Below are 17,743 nucleotides of genomic sequence, written 5' to 3' on the forward strand. Positions count from 1 at the left end.
TCATCTGCAGACTTGGAGATGTTATCTTTAATTCCCTCGTCAAAATCGTTAACATATATTGTAAATTACTGGGGTCCCAGCACTGAACATTGTGGTACCCCCGGATTCAATTGGTGACTGTAAATTATCCCTGTGAAAGTGGGTGGTGGGTGGATACATGGAAATTAATGGGCACGTGAAAAGGAATAGGCAGCAGGGAATTGTATTGGGGGTAGAGGATTGATGGGTTAAAAGATTACCCTCACAACATTTCAGAAGCATTTATAGAAGCTATTGAAATACCAAAGCAAATAAAAACTGTTCTGGGCAAATGTCTCGGTCAAAGTCGTGATGAAACACAATCAGTGACATTATATATTGTTCTTCACCTTTCATTTCACAGGAACAGTCATACAACCTTCAGTCCAAGATCACATCCCAGTTTGCTGAACTGCACCAGATTCTCACTGAGAAAGAGCAGCACACACTGGCAGATATCCGGGAGGAAGAGAAGAAGATTCTAAATACAATGGAGAAAAATCTTGGAAAGATTCAAGAGAATTTAAATTCCATTCAGGAGGAACTCTTAAAGTTGCAGCAACAGATGGATCAAAAAGACAGTGTGGTGTTTCTGAAGGTGAGGGGATACACAACAGTTTGGTGAAGTGAAAGTGCACAGTCACAAAATGGTGGGTGACATTTCAGAAATAAATGCTGCATTTATCAGTAATTCAGAACTAGGAAAATGTTTAATCTGTATCAGCTGTTGTTGTTCCCAAGCTAATTGGCTTCCCGTATAATCTATTGGATCTCAAGACTGCCTGGCCGAAATGTCGAGAGGTGTTTGTGTTCTGTAGTGTTTCGAACAATGACAGGTGATCCTATATCTGATCCCTAGGACCACGAATGGACAGAGGGCAGTGAATATCTGGGAGTCTCTAACCAAGAGACTCTGCGACATTTTACATGTTAGACATATTTTAAACCAGAGGAGGATACATTTTTGAAAATTAGGGGAATTGTAATCGAAGGGAATGGGGCAAAGAGGAAGAGTTCAGTCCTGGGCTAGATCAGCCATGACCACATTGTGGGGATTAACATTGAAATCTAGAACGTGGCGCACACATCAGATTGATCATCTATATCCGGTTCCCATCAGCAGTGGGTGGTCACCTTGGGGGAATTTGCTCTGTTTGTTTTGTCCATCTTGTTTCACCATAGAATGACATCCCATTCTACATCATAGACAGGCCATTTGGCCCATCCTATCCAGTCAAGTTTTTTGCTCCACTCATCATCCCTCCCATCTACTCTCCACGCCGGTGTCAATACCTCAAATTCCAGGAGCCCTAATGTGTTAATCCCACTTGCATTTAAATTTATCTCTGCTGTTGGCTTCAGTCCCTCCAATGCAAGTGAGGTCCATGTTCTCATGACTGCATTTCTTTCGGTATTTATTGACGACCACGTTACATTTCAGCTTTACTTATTAGTCTCCCCTTCGATTTGAGATATTATTTCATCCCCACCAATTTAAATCCACCGATAATATTAAATTCTGTCTCATCATTCCTGACATCTTCTCCAGATGAAATCCCACAACCTGCCCAATCTTATCAGTGAGTTCCATCCTCTCAGTTATGACGTCATTCTCATGAACATTCCTTGTGCTTTCCCCCATCGTTCTACATCTCTGCGGCAATATCCACGTTCTCTCTGCATGACGGTCGCGATAAGAGTTGGGAAATGGGGATTAACAGAGGGTTGTAGAAATTTGATGAAATTCCCGCTGTCGGGATGAGGACGGTTCATCTCAATCAGTTGAGATTTGTGTTTTATTTCTTTCAGGAGGATGCTGGTCGCAAGCGAAGGTAGGACATTGTCTTGATGGAAACATTGTAAGTTTTTGTGGAACAACTCAAAACATTTCTAATGTTCAGTTTATAACCAGCTATTAAATATTTCCAGGGTTCGTGATGAAGCCAAACCATTATCGGTGGTAGATGGAGCCTTGCCGATTGAAAAGTTTCATTGCCCTGTTTCGTTCAACACGGCATTCAAAGAAATATCTGAAGACTTCAAGCGAGGTAAAGCTTGTACCTTTTCCATTATTCTTGTTTCTGATATCTTTAAGCCGTACACCTGACACCTTATAATTTCCCAGCCTCACGCAGCCCGGTTTGAACTTCCCCACAATATCCATAAACACAACTGACCTGTCCCACTGAAATGATTTCCACGTACCTCGACTCCATCCTATCCCCCCTGTTCCAATCCCAACCGAATTATGTCCAAGATATCACACATGCCCTTCATCCCTTTAATGACCTGCTTACAGAGCCCCTACCCCCTCATCTTTACCATGGATGTTCATTCACTCTACACCTCCATCCCCCACCAGGAAGTCCTTAAAGTCCACCGTTTCTTCCTCGACCACAGAACCATCCAATTTCCCTCTACTAACACTACTCCGCCTAGCGGAGCTGTTTCTCACTCTTAATAACTTTTCCTTCGAATCCTCCCACTTCCTCCAAGTCCAAGGCCCTATCCCCGAACTCTATCTCCATTACATTGATGACTGCATTGGTGCTACCTCCTGTATCCATGCAGAACTCATGGACATCATCTACACCACCACCAATGTCCATCATGTATTCAAATTTACTTGGTTCATCACCAACACCTTCCTCCCCTTTCATGATCTCACAGTCTCCATCACAAGAAATAGACTATCGATAGACATCTATTACAAACCCACTGACTCCCACAACTATCTCGACTACACTTCTCCCCATCCTGCTTCATGCAAATACTCTATCCCCTACTCCCAATTCCTCCGTCTACACCGCATCTGCCCCCAAGATGAGGTGTTCCATACCAGGACATCCGAGATGTCCTCATTCTTTAGGGAATGGGGATTCCCCTCTCCCATTATAGATGAGGCCCACATTCGTGTCTCCTCGATACCCCGCAGCTCTGCCCTTGTTCCCCCTCCCCCTAGTCACAACATAGACAGAGTCCCCCTTGTTCGTACCTTTCACCCCATCAGCCGCCACACACAGCACATAATCCTCCAACATTTCCGCCACCTCCAACGGGATTCCACCACTAGTCACATCTTCCCATCTTCACCCCTTTCTACCTTCCGCAGAGACCATTCCCTCTGCAACCGCCTGGTTAACCATATAACCATATAACAATTACAGCACGGAAACAGGCCGTCTCGGCCCTCTGCCGAACACTTATTTTCCCCAAACTCATCCCTTCCCACCTAAACCACCCCCTCCCCAATACGTTCCCCTGCAACCGCAGAAGATGCAACACCGGTCCCTATACCTCCTCGCTTGACTCTGTCCAGTCAACAGTCCTTTCAGGTTCGGCAGAGGTTCACTTGCACCTCCTCCAACCTCATCTACTGTATCCATTGTTCAAGATGTGGACTCTTATACATCGATGAGACCAAACGAGACCAGACTGGGCGATCGTTTCGCTGAACACCTTCGTTCAGTCTGCTTGAACCTACCTGATCTCCCGGTGGCTAAACACTTTAATTCCCCTTCCCATTCCCACACAGACCTTTCTGTCCTAGGTCTCCTCCATTGTCAGAGCGAGGATAAATGCAAATTGTAGGAACAGCACCTCATATTTTGCTTGGGCAGTTTACAGCCCAGTGGTATGAAATGTTGATTTCTCTAACTTCAGGTAGCCCCGACATTCACTCCCTTTCTTTCCCTCCCCACCCAAGTCACACTAGTTCCTAACAAGCAGCTAACAATGGCCTATTTCTTCTCATTGTAATTTTTTGCATATCTTCCATTCATTGTTCTTTATGTCATAGAAACATAGAAAATAGGGGCAGGGTTAGGCCATTCGGCCCTTCAAGCCTGCACCGCCATTCAATATGATCATGGCTGATCATCCAACTCAGTATCCTGTACCTGCATCTCTCTCCATACCCCCTGATCCCTTTAGCCACAAGGGCCACATCTAACTCCCTGTTAAATATAGCCAATGAACTGGCCTCAACTTCCCTCTGTGGCAGAGAATTCCAGAGATTCACCACTCTCTGTGTGAAAAATGTTTTCCTCATCTCGGTCCTAAAAGATTTCCCCCTTATCCTTAAACTGTGACCCCTTGTTCTGGACTTCCCCAACATCGGGAACAATCTTCCTGCATCTAGCCTGTCCAACCCCTTAAGAATTTAGTAAGTTTCTATAAGATCCCCCCTCAATCTTCTAAATTCTAGTGAGTATAAGCCGAGTCAATCCAGTCTTTCTTCATATGAATGTCCTGACATCCCAGGAATCAGTCTGGTGAACCTTCTCTGTACTCCCTCTATGGCACGAATGTCCTTCCTCAGATTAGGAGACCAAAACTGTACGCAATACTCCAGGTGTGGTCTCACCAAGACCCTGTACAACAGCAGTAGAACCACCCTGCTCCTATACTCAAATCCTTTTGCTATGAATGCTCACATACCATTCGCCTACTTCACTGCCTGCTGCACCTGCATGCCTACTTTTAATGACTGGTGTACCATGACACCCAGGTCTCGTTGCATCTCCCCCTTACCTAATCGGCCACCATTCAGATAATAGTCTACTTTCCTGTTTTTGCCACCAAAGTGGATAACCTCACATTTATCCACATTATACTGCATCTGCCATGCATTTGCCCACTCACCCAGCCTATCCAAGTCACATTGCACCCTCCTAGCATCCTCCACACAGCTAACACTGCCCACCAGCTTCGTGTCATCCGCAAACTTGGAGATGTTGTATTCAATTCCCTCGTCCAAATAATTATTATATATCATAAATAGCTGGGGTCCCAGCACTGAGCCTTGCGGTACACTACTAGTCACTGCCTGCCATTGTGAAAACGACACGTTTACTCCTACTCTTTGCTTCCTGTCTGCCAGCCAGTTCTCCATCCACATCAATACTGAACCCCCAATACCGTGTGCTTTAAGTTTGTATACTAATCTCTTATGTGGGACCTTGTCGAAAGCCTTCTGAAAGTCCAGATATAACACATCCACTGGTTCTCCCTTATCCACTCTACTAGTTACATCCTCGAAAAATTCTATAAGATTCATCAGACATGATTTACCTTTCATAAATCCATGATGACTTTGTCCAATGATTTCACCACTTTCCAAATGTGCTGCTATCCCATCTTTAATAACTGATTCTAGCAGTTTCCCCACTACCGCCGTTAGACTAACTGGTCTGTAATTCCCCGTTTTCTCTCTCCCTCCCTTTTTAAAAAGTGGGGTTACATTAGCTACCCTCCAATCTCAGGAACTACTCCAGAATCTAAAGAGTTTTGAAAAATTATCACTAATGCATCCACTATTTCTGGGGCTACTTCCTTAAGTACTCTGGGATGCAGCCTATCTGGCCCTGGGGATTTATCGGCCATTAATCCATTCAATTCATTTACCTAACACTACTTCCCAGCTAACCTGGATTTCACTCAGTTCCTCCATCTCATTTGATGCCCGGTCCCCTGCTATTTCCGGCAGATTATTTATGTCTTCCTTAGTGAAGACAGAACCTAAGTAGTTATTCAATTGGTCTGCCATGTCCTTGTTCCCCATGATCAATTCACCTGTTTCTGACTGCAAGGGACCTACATTTGTTTTAACTAATCTTTTTTCCCTTCACATATCTATAAAAGCTTTTGCAGTCGCTTTTTATGTTCCCTGCCAGTTTTCTTTCATAATCTATTTTCCCTTACCTAATTAAGCCCTTTGTCCTCCTCTGCTGGACTCTGAATTTCTCCCAGTCCTCTGGTAGGCTGCTTTTTCTGGCTAATTTGAACGCTTCATCTTTTGTTTTGATACTATCCCTGATTTCCCTTGTTATCCACGGATACACTACCTTCCCTGATTTATTTTTTTGCCAAACTGGGATGAACAATTGTTGTAGTTCATCCATGCAGTCTTTAAATGCCTTCCATTGCATATCCACCGTCAACCCATTAAGAATCAATTGCCAGTCTATCTTGGCCAATTCACGTCTCATACCCTCAAAGTTACCTTTCTTTAAGTTCAGGACCCTTGTTTCTGAATTAACAATGTCATTCTCCATCATAATGAAGAACTCAACCATATTATGGTCACTCTTGCCCAAGGGGCCACGCACAAGAAGAATGCTAACTAACCCTTTCTCATTACTCAATACCCAATCTAGAATAGCCTGCTCTCTCGTTGGTTCCTCTACATGTTAGTTTAGAAAACTATCCCGCATACATTCCAAGAAATCCTCTTCCTCAGCACCTTTGACAATTTGATTCACCCAATCTATATGTAGATTGAAGTCACCCATTATAACTGTTTTACCTTTGTTGCACGCATTTCTAATTTCCTGTTTGATGCCATCCCCAACTCCGCTCCTACTGTTAGGTGGCCTGTACACAACTCCCACTAGCGTTTTCTGCCCCTTAGTGTTTAGCAGCTCTACCCATATCGATTCCACATCCTCCAAGCTAATGTCCTTCCTTTCTATTCCGTTAATCTGCTCTCTAACCAGCAACGCTGCCCCACCTCCTTTCCCTTTCTGTTTATCCCTCCTGAATATTGAATATCCCTGGATGTTCAGCTCCCAGCCTTGGTCACCCGGGAGCCATGTCTCCGTGATCCCAACTATATCATAGTCATTAATAGCTGTCTGCACATTCAACTCATCCACCTTATTACGAATGCTCCTTACATTGAAACACAAAGCCTTCAGGCTTGTTTTTACAACACTCTTACCCCTTATACAATTATGTTGAAAAGTGGTCCTTTTTGATTTTTGCCCTGGATTTGTCTGCCTGCCTCTTTTACTTTTCACCTTGCTACCTATTGCTTCTACCCTCATTTTACACCACTCTGTCTCTCCGCTCACACATTTAAGAAACCCTTTCCCTTTAACTCCATCCTCCACTATCCCATTCGACACCCCACCCCCCTTATTCAGTTTAAAACCACCCGTGTAGCAGTGGCAAACCTGCCTGCCAGAATGCTGGTCCCCCACCTGTTAAGATGCAATCCGTCCCTTTTGTACAGTTCCCCCTTACTCCAAAACAGATCCCAGACATCTAAGAATCTAAATCCCTGCCCCGTGCACCAGTTCCTCAGCCACACATTCAGGTCCCGTATCTCCCTGTTCCTGCTATCGCCAGCACGAGGATCTGGAAGCAAACCGGAGATAACAACCCTGGAGGTCGTGCTTTTCAGCATTTTTCCGAGCTCGCTAAAGTCATGCTGCAGAATATTCATCCCCTTCTTTCCGACATCGTTTGCGCCGACATGCACTACCACTTCCGGGTGTTCACCTTCACCCTTGAGGATTTTCTGCACTCTGTCCGTGACATCCTGGATCCTGGCACCAGGAAGGCAGCACACCATCCTCGAATCCTGTCTGTTCCTGCAGAAACCCCTGTCCGTACCTCTCACAATGGAGTCTCCCACTACAATGGCATTGCCTGACTTTGGCCTTTTTGGTTTTGGCTCAACAACCCTATTCGCATCGCAAGCCAGTCCGCCGCTCAGTGTATAAACGTCTTCTGTCCCGACAGCTTCTAAGTGGGTGAACCAGTTCACAAAAGGTACAACACCCGGGGATGTTTGCATTACATGCTTCCCTCCCTTTCTCACTGTCTCCCACCTTCTCTCTTCCAGTACCTTAGGTGTAACAATCTTACTGTCGTACTTGTCGAGGAACGATTCCATTTCTCGGATGAACCTGAGGTCATCCACTTGCTTCTCCAGTTCCCCAACACGGTCCTTCAGGAGCTCTACCTGGATACACTTTTGTAGCAGCCAGAGGCACCAGCAGTGTCCTTGATCTCCCACATACTGCAAGCATCACACTGAATCAGCTTGCCTGACATATCCTTCTTTCGTCTCTCCCTCTGCAGTGTTTTGCGTAGCCTCCTCTCCTCAGCCGAAGACTCTCGAGCCAAAGACTCACACATTTCTCACAAGGCACTTCCCTCACAAGGCCGCTCCCTCACTGCCGCTCCCTAAGAGCCTAATTTACCAATTTACAAACCAAATTCCTATGTTTTCAACTGTTTTCCCCGCTCTGATTCACTTCTCTCCTCCCCCTTGGGGTAGAGCCAATCAGTGTTTTCTCTTGCTTATCTTCTCCTGCTGTTGCTTCCAAGTCTACAGAAGCTCTGAGTAAAGTCTGCCTGTGTTTTGCCTCTCCTTTTCAACTATCTTCACCCCTCTGACTCACTTCTCTCCTCCCACTTGGGCTAGAGCCAATCAGTGTTTTCTCTTGCTTAACTTCTCCTGCTGTTGCTTCCATATCTACAGCAGCTCTGAGATGTCTTTCCATCATCACCTATATCTCTTGTTTCCCTTATCCATAACCAGTCTGAAGAAGGGTCTTGAACCGAAACGTCACCCACTCCTTCTCACCAGAGATGCTGCCTGTCCCGCTGAGTAACTCCAGGTTTTTGCATCTATCTTCGGTTTAAACAAGCATCTGCTGTTCATTCCTATACATATTTCTGTAATACCTAGATGCAAAGATTAATTCTATTGTGGACTGAAGGAAAACTGGAGATTTGATCTACCACTAAACTCATCAGCTGGGAAGCATCACAGAGTCAGAGGTTTAGACTCTCCTGCCTTGGGTAAAATATTGCACCTATTCACATTATCTGGGCACATTATATAGAGCTTGTACACATCTATAAAAGCATTCTGTTGGGCTCCAAAGAAAAATATCCCTGCCTGTCCAACGTCCCCTTATAACCCAGCCCATCAGACCTGTTGAAATTATCGTAAATCCTTTTGCACCCTCTCTAATTTGCTAACTACCTTATTGTGTCAAACGCTATATTTAATATCCTGACATATGAAAGCATGAGGGACAAACACATTCTTCATCACCCTGCCTGTCACTGTTGCATCTTCCATGGCACCGTGTACCTGCAGCCCGAGATCTCGCAATTCTATTAAGTTCCCCGTTTACTGTGTATGTCCTGCCCTGGTTTGTCTCAGCAAAGTGCATCACCTCACCTTCACATGAATGAATCTCACCTGCCGTTCCTAAGCCCATTGGCCCAGTTCACAGGGATCCCATTTACTCTCAGATACCTTTCTTCACTCTCCACAATGTCACAAATTTTGGTTTCATCTTCAAACTGACTAACCGTGCAACCAGGTAAATATTGTATTCCATCGGCTAGTTCACCCCGGATTCCATGAGATCCAACACTCCAGAGCGGCCTCTCATGCGGTGTGTAGAAGTTGTATCTCAGAGGGCAGTGAATATCTGGAATGTTGTGTCCAAGATGGTGGTGGAAAGCTAAGTTATTGGATATGTGCAACTTGGCTACAAATTAATGTTTGATCTAAATTTTAAGATTATGGGGAAAATCACTCAGAAGAGGAATTGGTGCCAGCTTAGATCAGCCATGATCACATTGAATGGAGGGGAAAGCCTGAGCAGCTGATCCTAATCCTGCTCCTGTTTTCTTGAGTTCCTATGCTCCTGTGTACCGATAAATAGACAGACTTGACACAGAGGATGTTTCCCATGTTTGAGGGGTCTAGAAAACGGGCACCATCTCAGAATGTGGGCTCCACCATGTCGGACAGAGATAAGGAGACATTACTGCACGCAGAGACTGGGGAACCTTTGGAATTCACTGGACCGGTGGCTGTCGTGTCTCGGTTATTCAGTGCTCTTGGAGCTGAGAGCCATGGTTGTACTTTTACGGAATCAGGCCCATTGTCTCCATGACAACATTTTCCCCAGCTATACTAATCGATTTGCCAACACTACATCGGTATTCTTCTACACCTCACCTATTTAAGTGCCACAAGTATGGTGATTGTATCTCTGTAGCATGTTCCAGATATCACCCACTCTCAGTGCAAAGAAAACTTCCAACTCAGATCCACTTTAAAATTCCTTGCTCTCATGACAAACATGCACTCTCTTGATCTGATATCACTGCATGTGAATAAGGTTTTGATAATCTACCCGATATCCTGCTGCAGATTTTGACAACCTCCCCGCTATCCACAATTTCTGCGTCCTCCACAGACTTACAATACAATACCAATGCAATACCGTTTATTTTGTCATTTGAACCTCACATGAAGTTCAAACGAAATTTGGTTTTTGCAGTCATACAAGAAAAGAACCAAGACATACACCAACACAATTTACACAAACATCCATCACAGCGATACTAATCACACCTCCTACATTCACATCCAGGCCATGAAAATATAACATAAACAGCAAATGTTGCAGCACCGATCTCTGCTGCACTCCACCAGTCACAGACCTCCAAGCAGAAAAATCATCCTTCTACCGCTACCTTCTACCTCCAACCACCAAGCCAATTTTGGATCCATTTTTCCAGCTCGCCTTTGATCCCACCTGCCTTTACTTTCTGGACCAGCCTTACACTGTCAAGTTTCACATTGTCAAGTCTCTCAGTGAAGTTCTTCATTGGTTAACGATGAAATGAGTGTGGTCTTGATTGTACAAACCCATCAAATCCACCTGTGAATCCCCTCTCTTTCAGTGACCCAACAACCACAAGTCTCTGTTAAGGTCCATTTCTTAAAACAGACAACTCACAATAGGTTAGGTAAACCAACACAAGCTTTACTGATCATTAGCCAGCGAGAGTGCCAGGGATGCAAAGTAATGTATACAACAGATATTTAACCCTCCTGAGCCACCACTCTAATGAACAAAGATATACAGCATCTATTTATAGTATTTTGGAAACAGTCACAGGTTTATACAGAGTAGCAACAATGACATTTTACAATATAAAATAGTGTATAGCCATTCAAAGTATTCTTGTTACTAATACAATAATTGTCATCTTGTGGTTCTATCAATCACAAACTGTTGATCACAAACTTTGAAACCACAGAAACTTAGTCAACATTTCCAATTCTCTCTTAACAATGTAATCATGATGTCAGCTACCAACCAGAAGGCTTCTGTTTACAGAATCTACCACCTTCTCAGGAAATACATCCTCTCTCATTATTGAAATGTTTCTTTTGCTTGGGCATAACAGGAAGCAGCTTGAATGCAGACCCCTAACTTCCTGATTACCCAGCTCGTGTACAGCACAGAATTACAAAGCTTTACTTTTCTCAGAACCCAAATAAGTCAAATTAATCTTTACGTAATAAATTCTAATTATAAAATATTTTGCCATTAACTAGGAAATATCATCTCCACCCATTCTGTCCAACGCCCGATCATTCAACCTCTGCTTCCTTCCATGGTCCAAGCCACCCCTTCCTCTCTCTCACTCTCCACTTAAAGAAACAGGGGCAGGTTATCTGAAGCCTCATGTCTACCCTCATTCACTATGATCATGGCGGCTCCACCCCACCCCACACCTCTACCTCCTCTTTAACAACCTCTAGTTGCTACTCACCTCAATATCCTGTCCTATGACATGCCTCCATATGTGAATAGCCCGCTTCATTCCTACATCCCCATCGCAATCTCGCAATCCTCCTCACTCTCCGCACTCGTCCACCCTGTCCCACCTCACGAAATTTCCCTCTCCGTCCCGAATAAAAACTCCGTGACAGATGCCCACCCGATGTGGTTGGGGTGAAACCCCGGGGAAGGTGTCAGTTGTCCGCCCGCCCGTGTCTGATGCCGAGCAGCCTCTCCCCCGGTCCCGGGCCGCGCTGCCCGAGACTCCCCCCGACCCCCGGGGACTCTCTGATTCTCTGCTTCTCCCCCCAGTCTCCGTCACCCTGGATGTGGAAACAGCGCATCCGGAGCTAGAGGTGTCTGAGGATCGGAAGAGGGTGAGATGGACCCGGAGGAGTCTCCCTGACACCGGGAAGAGGTTTACAAACTGGCAGTGTGTGCTGGGATCGGAGGGATTCACATCGGGGAGACATTACTGGGTGGTGGAGGTGGCGGGGAGTCAGTGGTGGAGTCTGGGAGTCGCCGCAGAGTCTGTGGAGAGGAAGGGTCCGGTCACACTGACCCCGGAGACTGGAGTCTGGAGGATTAGACGGCGGGATGACAAGTTTGTTGCAGTCACCGACCCTCCATCCCCTCTCCCCGCCCGTCCCATCCCCGGGAGGGTGGGAGTTTATCTCAGTTACGAGTCCGGGACAGTTTCATTTTACGACGCGGACACCAAGTCCCATCTCCACACATTCACTGGGAATAAATTCACGGAGAAATATTATCCTCTCCTCTGGGAGTTGGATGGAAACTGGCTGAGAATCTGCTCCGGTTCCGCGCGGGGTGTGTAAAAGGGTCGGGTCCCGGGACCGGCGTCAGGAGCGGGGCACAGGCAGGGGCTGTGGGGCAGGAACCCGGTGGACAACAGGTCGGCGCTGAACGAACGGCTCCCATTTAATCCCCAAATTCCGCGTCGTAAAACCCCAGTGAGCGCGGAAATAAAACCAGGGCGAATGTAAATGTGGGAAGAGTGAAATAAACAGCTGTCTGTCGATCCGTTCATTTTAACGCGTTAACTGCGTTCGGCAACGGAACAGAAATGACTTTTGTAAAAATATAAAGATTGAAACAATCGCCCTTCCCGCGGGTTCAGCAACAGCCGCGGGCGGCGGGTCCTGAGCACCGGGCTCCCCCGGGTCCCAAACTCAGCGCGGCAAGCATCATCTCTGGAGAGATGGAATGGGTGACGTTTCGGGTCGAGACCCTTCTTCATTACAGTGTCTGGTATTGAAGTGATGTTATTTTGCAGATTAACATCATGAACAATTCATGATAGGAAACACGGATGTATTTAATTTCAGGGAATGAAATTTACTCGAAGCTTATTTCAAATGACATCCACTTTCTGGTCAGTGCTGTGATTGACGGGGTTGAGCTCCGACTCCCCTCAGCCGGGCCCCTCCCCTTTCATTGATAGTTCCGCCGCCGTTTCGCGCCCGAAACCCCATTGACCGCGGGTTCAGCAGCAGCTGCGGCGGCTCCACAGCTCCGGGCTCCCACGGGTCCTAAAGCAGGTCGACACATTGTGGTGTTCCGGGTGGGCTCTGCCTGCCTCTCTGTAGAAGGCGGGTAACCTTGCTTGTTTCTGTTGCAGCCACGCCCTCCCTCGCCGTTTTCTCAGCTACATCGTGGCTGGTATTTGAGGCATGTATGAGCATTAAGAATCATTTGGACAGGTGCATGGATTTGAACAGATGGGGGGGAGGTGTGGGCCAAACGCGGCACATGGGACTAGCTTAGATGGGGCATCTTGGTCAGCATGGAACAATTAGAAACATAGAAACACTAGACTAAGTGGGACCCATAGGGTCCCAGCATCACACGGGAGGGCTGGTCACCCAACGCAATATTCCACCTCTCCACCAATTCCAATATTGCTGGCCAGTGGGGGGGGGGGGGGGGGCGGTCTGTTGCGTTAGTATGGGTCTTGTGGGACGAAGGTACTGGTTTCCAGAGAGCTAGTATAGACATTGTGGGCCGAATGGATTTTGGGCTGGCTGCTCAGTCACTGAGGCCTGGCAGTACTGTGACTCGAACCTGCCAGACTGGCAGCTGAGAAACTGCCAGAAATTGTGCCCAAAACACGTGACAGACTGTGAGAGAGAAGGGGAAAGAGTGTGGACTGAATGGACTGGCAGTTCACTTATTCACGGCTCGTGGGTTGGCAGTGCAGTCACTAACGTCTGGTTCCCTGGTAGTTCACTCAGTCACCCCTCCTCCCTTCACCCCCCCCCCCCACTCTGCTCCTTGCCATCCCCCCCCCCCCCCCACGCATTCAGTGCATGTCCCCACAACCTCCCCCCATGCACTCTTAGTGGCTCTCCCACAGATCAGCCATTCCTGCCTATTAGGTTCCCAATGTGATGAATAACAAACAGGCATCAAAAGTTTTAAAAGGATTTATTAAAGTTTAAAATGTAAATGACTTAAACTATAAGAACAATTTAAATGTTAAAGATGAGAATTATTAAGTTAATTCTTGTTGTGTCTCTTGTGTTCTGCTGCTCACTGCCTCTTGATGACTATTTCCTGTTGAAAAAAAGAGACAATTTTAATATAGAGAAAGTCAGTGGTCAAATTTTAAGAAAGAAAATCTGAGAATTTATCTAAGAAGTCATCATTCAACGAAGCACGCTTTGAATGACAACATTCTTGGTCGATGTTCCATCCTTCAAGAAAACGTTGACATCTCCCCTCATCTTTCCTTGACTAGGAGCCACACATAGTTGTCCATGCTGAAATACCGGTTTGTCGAGGTAGATCAACACCTTCTGCATTTTTTTGTCCTTGTGCTTCATGGATCGTCATAGCAAAACTTGATTGAATGGGGAATTGGGGCCGCTGAAAGGGAATGACTTCACCTTCTGTCAAAATGAGTGCTATCCTAGGAATAAGACCAATGTCATCTTTGAAGCCTCTGACGTTGATTCTTGCAATGATTAGATTATTGTGTAGCTCTTCCACAATCATCCTCGTTCCATTGCATAGCTTTGGCAGCTCCATGTTTCTCATTAATATGATTGGAGATATTTTTTTCAACTCCAATTTGTGTGGTGGTAATCCAGAGAGCTCGAGTGAATCGAGGAATTCTGTTGGGAAGTGAGTATCACGAGTTCCCTCAGTGACAACATAGAAATAAAAGTACTCCTTAACAAATCCAGGGAAGCATCTGATGCATGTAGAATTGATGCTTCTCATGGTATCGTTGTGAGGAACCAATATACAATTGTTGGTGAATAATTCTGCAGGGTTGTCTAATGTGGGATGGATGATATCAATACAATCCTCCGGTGTTTCTGCTGATTGCAGCATGTCTTGTGGGATTTCAATTTCATCGTCTTCACACACACACACACACAGACTCATTCACACATACACACAGACTCATTCACACACACACACAGACTGATTCATACACACACTCACACACACACACACACACTCATTCACACATACACACACATACTAATTCACACATACTCACAGACTCATTCACACACACACATATACACACACTCTCATTCACACACACACACTCACCCAATACTAACATGCCAAGTAACTTCAGAACGTGTTGAATATACAGTATGTAAAACGAATCTTTAAAGCCTGTTGTGGAGGTTGCTGCAGAAGCAAAATCATGCTTTAAATAACGTCCAACAAACACACTCACCATAGACAGAGCAGTAAACTCCTGAATTATTGAACAGCGCCTGCACTCGGCGCCATATTGATGTCACCCTCCCGCTGCTTTCCACGAAACGGAAATGACGCACTCAGCGCCAGCATGCGCTAACCGGAATTGACGTAATCGTCGCCATCTTGCAAGCTAGCACAAGTCACAGAATGAGCGCCAGTTTTGAAATTAAACAAAGCTCTGATCTAATAAGATGTTTATTCACTTTATCCATCCGAAATCTGTTGCAAGCAAGCCCTTTAAAAAGCCAGGGAATGCGAGAAAAAAACACCGAGCACGCAAGCCGACAAAACACAACCGTTCGCCGAAAAGCACTAGAAAAAACAGCCAGTCAATGGGGGAAAAACACCGAGCAAGCAAGCCGACAAAACACACCCGTCTGCTGAAAACCGCTTTAAAAACAGCCAGGCAATTGGGGGGGGGAAACACCGAGCAAGCAAGCCGACAAAACACACCCGTCTGCTGAAAACCGCTTTAAAAACAGCCAGGCAATTGGGGGGGGGGAAACACCGAGCAAGCAAGCCGACATAACACATCCGTCCGATGCAAAGCACTTTAAAAAAGCCAAGCAATTGGGGAAACAACACTGAGCAAGCGGACAAAACACAACCGTCCGCTGAAAAGCACTTTAAAGAAGCCAGGCAATTGGGGAAAAAACACTGAGCAAGCCGACAAAACATAACCGTCCGCTGAAAAGCACTTTAAAGAAGCCAGGCAATTGGGGAAAAAACACTGAGCAAGCCGACAAAACATATCCGTCCGCCGAAACGCATTAAAAAAAAGCCAATTAGTGCAAAATCACTCAGCAAGCCGACAAAAGACATTCAAGCACTTAAAAAAAGCCAATTAGGGCAAAACCACGTAGCCAGCCGACAAAAGACATTCGTTATGCTGAAAGCACTTTAAGAAAAGTCAATTAGGCCAAAAACACTTAGCAAGCCCACAAAACACATTTGCTGAAAACCACATCCCGGGGACTCATCGTGGAGTCGACGTGCGTTCAGTGTTTTTCGCAGCTCACGGAGCCGTGACCCTCTGGCTTCCTAGATCTGGCAGAGACTGAGTGAGGCACGACACTTCCGGGTTTTATAATCCTTACCCCTGCCGCCAGCGGGGGCAGCAGAGAGATTGGCGAATTTTATAAAACCATAAATATCGCTCTCATTTTTCATCCACGGGAAAAATCGTCTGCTCCCGGATGGCGGGGTGGGGCTCTGAGCGAGGTGGCCAAAAATGGCGGCCGTAGGTGGCGGCGTTCTCTCGGAAATCACAGCAGAGTGAGCCATAAGCGGTCAAGATCAGACTTTTAGTAATATAGATAAGAGGCACGTGCAGAATTGAAAGGGAAAAAGAAGATGAACTGCGTTTAAGGTTGGATGATATCGTTGTTAAATGTTTACATCAGCTCAGTGGGAAGGAGCATCATTTAAATGTTCAGTTACCATTGTCGTCCGTCAGGCCACAAAACGTTTTATTTAATTCCGTCTGTCTTTAATCCCGTCCGGTTTATAATAAACCATATTATACTGACTTGACCGATTTTCTGTTTCTGATGATGGACAATGGACTTCAAACTAAATTGTCGTCATCAATGGGATGAGTAAATGGAAACAGATATACTATTTCAATGACCGTACATTTAATTTCAAAAATATCACTTTGATTTATTATTGGTTCATGGTAACTAAATAGGGAAACCAAATCCCAATAATTTGTGGAAAGGGATACCACGACAAATCCTGTTACATATGTATATGTGTGCCTCGCAAATTCTCACTTGATCACATATTTGTATAAAGTTAGTTTTGTGTTCAAACGTTTGAATATATTAGCAATGACAAGAAAGGGACGTGAAATTACATTCTTCAGTTCCTCTCTGAAGTGTCTCTGAGAAACTGCATAAATGAAAGTGTTTGTGCAAGTACTCAAACTCCTCAGCATATAGCCACTTTTTTCCGCAATGGTGAAAGAGTCGTTGTAATCTGTTTCCAAAAAATGAGTATCTGTCAACTGTACACAGATGAAACACGCAAGGTTTACCATCCATAAGAAAATAAAGTTGACAGATATTGCAACGAGTAAAATAATCGATTTCCTTCTGTTCTCAGTCTCTTGATCAGTCTGGCACGCCTCTCTATTACTCCCTCGGAGCTTGGCCATGATAATATGCTTTATGGTCAAGGTATTGAGCAGAAGAATCAACACAAATGGCGCAAATGGGGTTAAGAGTGTTTCAAACCAAAAAAACGCGACTCAGATGAGTGATGTGTAGAAACTTGATTTTACATCACAGGACCATGGTACATCATTAATCACTTCCCGAGGTTCTAATGTAAAGTAGAATGGAATATTTTCTAAAATACGTAACATAAACACAGCTGTTTTTACTTTCAATGCAGTCTTTATGGTACAATATTTTGAACGCAACGACTGGCAACATATTGCAACAAATCGATCGAATGTAAAAGTGGCAGTCAGCCAGACGGAACAATCGAGCGAAATATAAATCAGTGCAATAACAAGACAGCAAATAGGGGTGTAATTGAGAAATGAATGCAGGAAATATGTCTCTTTAATCTCATAGAGTATT

At 45.3% G+C, this 17,743-nt stretch overlaps 1 long non-coding RNA gene across 1 annotated transcript; it reads left to right on the top strand.

The window, feature by feature from the left end:
- Nucleotides 1–1,827: 1,827 nt before the first annotated feature.
- On the top strand, nucleotides 1,828–11,768 carry LOC116990230. Its single transcript, XR_004416481.1, has 3 exons — nucleotides 1,828–1,850; nucleotides 1,948–2,066; nucleotides 11,724–11,768. It is a non-coding gene; the product is annotated as an uncharacterized LOC116990230 (long non-coding RNA).
- Nucleotides 11,769–17,743: the final 5,975 nt, after the last annotated feature.

Source organism: Amblyraja radiata, chromosome 30, assembly GCF_010909765.2.
Source record: "Amblyraja radiata isolate CabotCenter1 chromosome 30, sAmbRad1.1.pri, whole genome shotgun sequence".
Lineage (NCBI taxonomy): Eukaryota > Metazoa > Chordata > Chondrichthyes > Rajiformes > Rajidae > Amblyraja > Amblyraja radiata.